General features: G+C 32.0%; 1 non-coding gene across 1 annotated transcript; it reads right to left on the bottom strand.

The window, feature by feature from the left end:
• Window positions 1-1,560: 1,560 nt before the first annotated feature.
• Window positions 1,561-1,633, bottom strand: TRNAV-AAC (transfer RNA valine (anticodon AAC)). The gene has a single exon. It is a non-coding gene; the product is annotated as a tRNA-Val (tRNA).
• Window positions 1,634-5,743: the final 4,110 nt, after the last annotated feature.

Here is a 5,743-nt window from a genome sequence, read left to right as displayed (position 1 = left end):
TGATTAGGTCATGAAAATATTTTAGGTTGTGGGAGAAATAGTTAAGAAAGAGGGAGGGGATAAAGGGAGGGGCGTGAGTTCAATAAATATAGAGTGACCTGTACAATGGAACATCGTATAATGGGCTCTTTCAAAAGGCTGTTTAATCAAAGGAAATTATTTTTTTAAGCTGTTCTAATGTGAAGTATTTCTATATGTACTTTTAACCCTCTTTTATTTGTTTGTAAGATTTTAAAAAATCTGTATCTTCATTAAAGTAATATTTAAAATTGATTGGTTTTTTTGCGAATTTGAAGAAATTGTTATTGCTAAGACATTTCGTATGTTCTTTAATTTGAAGAAATTGTTATTATGGTGATTTTATTTACAGGTAAGCTATAAAAATATATCATATTTGTACCTTTATAGAAGGTATATAATATAATGTAAGTAAAATTTACTATATGTTGATATTTTTCTTTGGTTCTGTGTGATACAACAACTCTCATCCATTAAATTAACTGAAACGATGTAACTTCGTGATATATTATGTTATATGGATGTATTACCCATTACTTAATATATAATTCATTAAAAAATAAATATAAAATACCACTATGAATTCAGTCGATATTAGGTGTTCAGTTGAAATGTCAACTGGCGGCATTGTTCTAGTAATTAATAGTGCTAAAAACGGCCGCGTAGAGCGCTATATGTCCTGCAATATGACGCATGAAAGTAATTATGGTCTTATGTCAAAAGAACCATCTCACAGAAAAATAGTCCTTAAGAAAAAATGTTTGAAATACTGTTTTCCAAATCAAGAATCTTCAAATAATTTGTGTCATCTGCAAGTTTTATCTAGGAGAAAAAACTTGCACTGGGGTTAATACATTCAAAATGTATGTAACTTATTTGTATGAAAAATTTGTATGAAAATTTGTATAAAAAAAATAGCTGGAATAATCGGCTAGTTTCTTGGCCCACCGCAGGCGCTGGGCGCGCTATATTACAATTTATATTTATATTAGGATAAAAATACAAACGGTGGAAATGATTTCAAATGAATGTTGATTATTTATTTGTTTTTCTGTAAATTAAGTTACAATAAAACATTATTATGGTTAGTGAAATATAATGGCAAGCTGCGCATAATCGCTTCTATACACGGTTTGCCCCTGTCTTTAACACGAATACAATTTTTTTAACAATATATAAAATTTCTATTATTGCCGAAAATATTTTTATTACTTAATTAGTGCATGTAACGGTTGCTTATTAAAATGCGAGGCATGTTGGTTTTATATTTTTGTGCAACAAATATGTTAAAGGTGTATAGGGGGTTTTGCACGTCGCTTCAATTGGTGTCCTCACGAAGAGACGGGTACGTCTCGAAACTGGTAGACATAGACAAGTCGGTTCATCTTCGAGGTAATGAAAAATACACCCTAACACCCAGAAGAAAAAAATCTGTCTTGAATTTTTTTCTTGCAACTGGCGGGAATAAATCCCGCGACGCCAGTTTCACAGTCGGCCATCTTACTAACTGCGCCACGGCGTTATTGAAAAATAAAAATAAAATGTTTCCGCCCGGGATCGAACCGGGGGCCTTCCGCGTGTTAGGCGGATGTGATAACCGCTACACCACGGAAACCGTACTATTCATTGAGAAAAAATATAAACTAAAACACACCTCACGCTTATCACCTGACCAAACATTATCATTTAATTGAGATAATGACTAGATTGAACATTACCTATTCATTTGATTTAATACAACAAACATATTTATAATTATTGTATGATGTTCAATTTATTTACCTGGACAGTTTAAAAAAAAAATTGCTACCAAATCTTTGTAAACAAATGTGGATTTTCGGACGGAGTTGATATCAATTCCACTAAGAAAATACTCAGAATGTATGTGTACAAAAACATTGTTAATATTAATAATCAGGATTAACCTAGCCAGACTGAAGGGGGGGATTTGAATCCTTCATAGACCGATTTCAATTCGATAACTCATGTATTGATAAAGCTATTTGCCTTATATTTTTTGTAATCGTGAAATTAATAGAGAGAAGTATTTTCCAGTTTTTGTTTAATTTAGAAAAAGTTTTTTTATAATAAAACAAAAAAGACGTAAATAATACAAGGGTCAATTTCACTTTATGTATATTTCGGCGTTCGGCAAACTAACAATAATGAATAAACTACACAAATGAGTAAAATTTGTGTACGCGAAAACATGAATAAATTATTGCACGGTCATAAACACTTCCAAAGTTTTATTATCCTGACGCCATATACAAGTAAGCGCTGGGGTCGTTTGGTCCCCCCGTCCGGGTCATGTGTAATTTTTGCATGCTTAGTACGGGAAAGGTTAAGTAAGATCAGTGAAAATCAGAGAAAATCTTTGAAACCAATCCAATATAAAGAGCAATCCAATAGAAGAAGATAAAGTTAAGGCTAGTAAAATCTTTTCCCTTTCTATCAATAGATGTCACTAGTTTTCTCCATACTTTCATTCTCCATAGTTAACAAACACGCATGTGAATGTAATATTTGAACCAAGCATAATGCATAATATGTTACCGGCAATCTCTATAACCCAGTATTCTATACAATACCTAGACAATGTATAGAACACTAAAAACGTTAAGGTAATGTATGAAATATAATTTATTTTATACTTTGCCTTAGTGTTCTATAGAATACCCAGAAAACTCAAGACATTATGAATTATTTCAGCTCTTGAGTTATGGTTTCAGCTCTTTAACTTCACAAACATCAACAGATGAAAGAATTGAAGGAATAAAGATGTTCAAATATGGGCAAAATGGTGAATGTTACACAGTGTGTAAAGTGGCCACTTAAACCATCCAATGACAAGTCATAAGCCTTGTAGATGCCTAGACGTCTCAATTACCATTTCTCAGTACTCAATTAATAAATGATGTTTCCATGACTGATTTAAGCTGTGAGCAACTCGATAAACTTGAACGACTTCAGAATACATGCATAAGGTACATTTTTGGTCTTAGGAAATATGACCACATTTCTGATTATCGTAGGCAACTGAAATGGCTCAAAATTAGACAACGGAGAGACTATCACTCCCTCTCACTTCTGTTCAATGTACTTCATAGTCCTAACGCTCCTATATACCTGTGTGAAAAATTTCAACGCTTATCAGTTCATGGTTTACCTCTTCGTTCTCATTCTCAAGGCACTCTCTTAATACGCATCCACAATTCCTCTTTCTTCTCTAACTTATATAGTGTCCATGCGGCTCGACTGTGGAATCATCTCCCACCCACCATCAAAGATGTTACTACATTATCTGTTTAAATCACGTCTGAAAAAACATTTCCTTTCTCTTCCTTAATCTTTCCTCCTTTCCTTTTTCCTCTTTTTCCCATTTAGTAATACTTTTGATTTAAGGTAATTTATAAACAAATACGTTTATTTCTATTTTTAAATACTTTAAGCTTTGTAATCTTTTTTTTTCTATTGAATATGTTCTGTAACTTGAATTATAAAAATAAAACTTTTATTTTATTAGTTGATTGGAAGAAATTGCCATTTGGCAATAAGCCCGCTAATGTACAAATAACATTATGTACAAAAGTTAAATAAAAAAATTACCTTCTCTAAAACGTTTCTTATCTCTGTTGTAATATGTCAGCATTATGAAATAGTTTTATAAACATTATCGTGACAATGAATAATGACATTATTTTATTTTTTAAAAGTCTTATATATAGCATTTTATTGGTACCAGGTTTTTTTCGGATTTTTTTAACTCTTGGGGAGGAATGGTTAAAGCTATGTTGCTTATTTCTGCTCTGATATTTTGAACATTATTATCATTTGTTGTAAATATAATAGTACGACCAATAAACTTGAGTTCACTCGCCGAATCAAATATTCAGATAAAAGAGTACACTCTTAATTTTTGTAACTGATAACACATCTTCTTCCTTTTTCACATCCGCTCCTGAGTGGAGCGTGTGGATATTATCAGACGCAAAAGCGAATCGTCCATATAATCGATTACACGCAGCAAACCATTAATTTATCTATCAATAATATTTTTTTATACTAGTTTTAAAATTAGGAGAATAAATAAAATTATCTTTATTTGTTACATATTAACGTCACCGTTTATATCTTCATCAAAAAATAAATATAAACATCTAAAAGCACAACGACTCGCTACTTACTACAGCTTATTTTTCAATGCAAAATGTTTACTGTATTTTAACATCAAAAAACCCAATAGGTATATTTTCCTCGCTGAGTTCACTCGCAGATTACAGATATTATTTAAAGCTTCTCTATTTGGAGAGTAGCGTTTCGAACGTTATATCCTAAATATCATTTTCATTTGATAGTATTTTGTTGACATATATGATGTCCGTTCTTTAGTCCACTCGTCTTAGCTAGTGGCGCTGCGTTAGGTGTCAATTTTTGGCATTATTCATTTTTAGTTTAGAAGAAAACGAAGCTGACAGCGGTCACGACGCTGACGGTCACGTGACACTTTTATTGCAATATTATTGCGAATATGTCTAATGAATGTTATTGTTATGTTATGTAATGTTATGTAATATATAAAGTTAAAACTATGTATTTCGGCATAAATAAATAAATCTAAATCTAATCTAACTGTTTTTTTTAAGTTTTTCAGAGAAAAATATATCTTAAGAGAAATAACAATTTTTGGGTAGATAATAGGGAGAGACGTCTTACAATACTATGTTTATTTTATTTTTATTAGTAAATATTTTCAGTATCAAATTTAAATTACAAAAAAATACGGTGTTTTCAATCAGTGCCATACAAAAAGGAATTTTGAATATAATTATTTTATTGTACTTATTTTTTTAAATATTTATATTTTTTAATTTTTGCATGCATATATGTAATAAAGTGGAGAATACACCTACTTATTTCGCGAAATTATTAATCGTAGCTTGTTAGTTGGATTAAATAACTAAGTAATCCGTCTTCTTTTGTCAGCAAGTGAAATCGGAGCTGGAGAGATAAAGTTATTTTTACACAAAACCATAGAAAAAGAAGCCGTATACCTGTATATACTTTATTACTTGTATGTATGTATGTATGTGTGTACATGCAGGTACAAATTATAAAAAAAATCAAAGCTTACCTTTAAAAATAGTCACCGGTCGCCACTGACAGCTGTCTCCAGGAGAACCTTACGCCCCCTTAGTTCCACCGAATAAAGTCAAATGATTATCATCGATGGCCTTTTAGAACGTTGTGAGCCCGTGGTGTAAAGAAGAGGCAACTTGGGTGTAGGTTCTCTTGGGGCATGCGCGGTACGTGTCCAAGCCAGGTCCACCACTGCATCATCAAGACTTATATAACAGGAGGCTGCTGCGTGCGTTCTCGGACTTGTTAGTTACAAAATCAAATCACCAAATGCCCAATATTCTCCTTAATCACTTACTCTCGAAACTCTGGTGTTTTAAATGAACACATCGCGTAGGTACAGTTTTATTTCTCGTGCCCATGTTCAAACGAGAATAGGAAACTATGCTAGAATGTGGAATAACGGAGTTAAAGATATATACCAATGCTAAATTACTTGCATAAATATCATCATCATCATCACGTCCCTTTCATTACCCAGTATTGCATAGGACGCAGCATTATTTAAAAAAAGATGCACATTGTTTCAATAATTTGTTTTATAAAGATAAAGTGACGAGTCTTAAGCTTCAGGTGCCAGTCTATG

Source organism: Micrasema longulum, unplaced genomic scaffold (genome assembly GCF_059751315.1).
Source record: "Micrasema longulum isolate JH-2025_06_02 unplaced genomic scaffold, ASM5975131v1 h1tg001750l, whole genome shotgun sequence".
NCBI classification, from domain to species: Eukaryota; Metazoa; Arthropoda; class Insecta; order Trichoptera; family Brachycentridae; genus Micrasema; species Micrasema longulum.
Note: the sequence above shows the minus strand (reverse complement) of the source record. Positions and strands in the feature narration are given on the sequence as shown.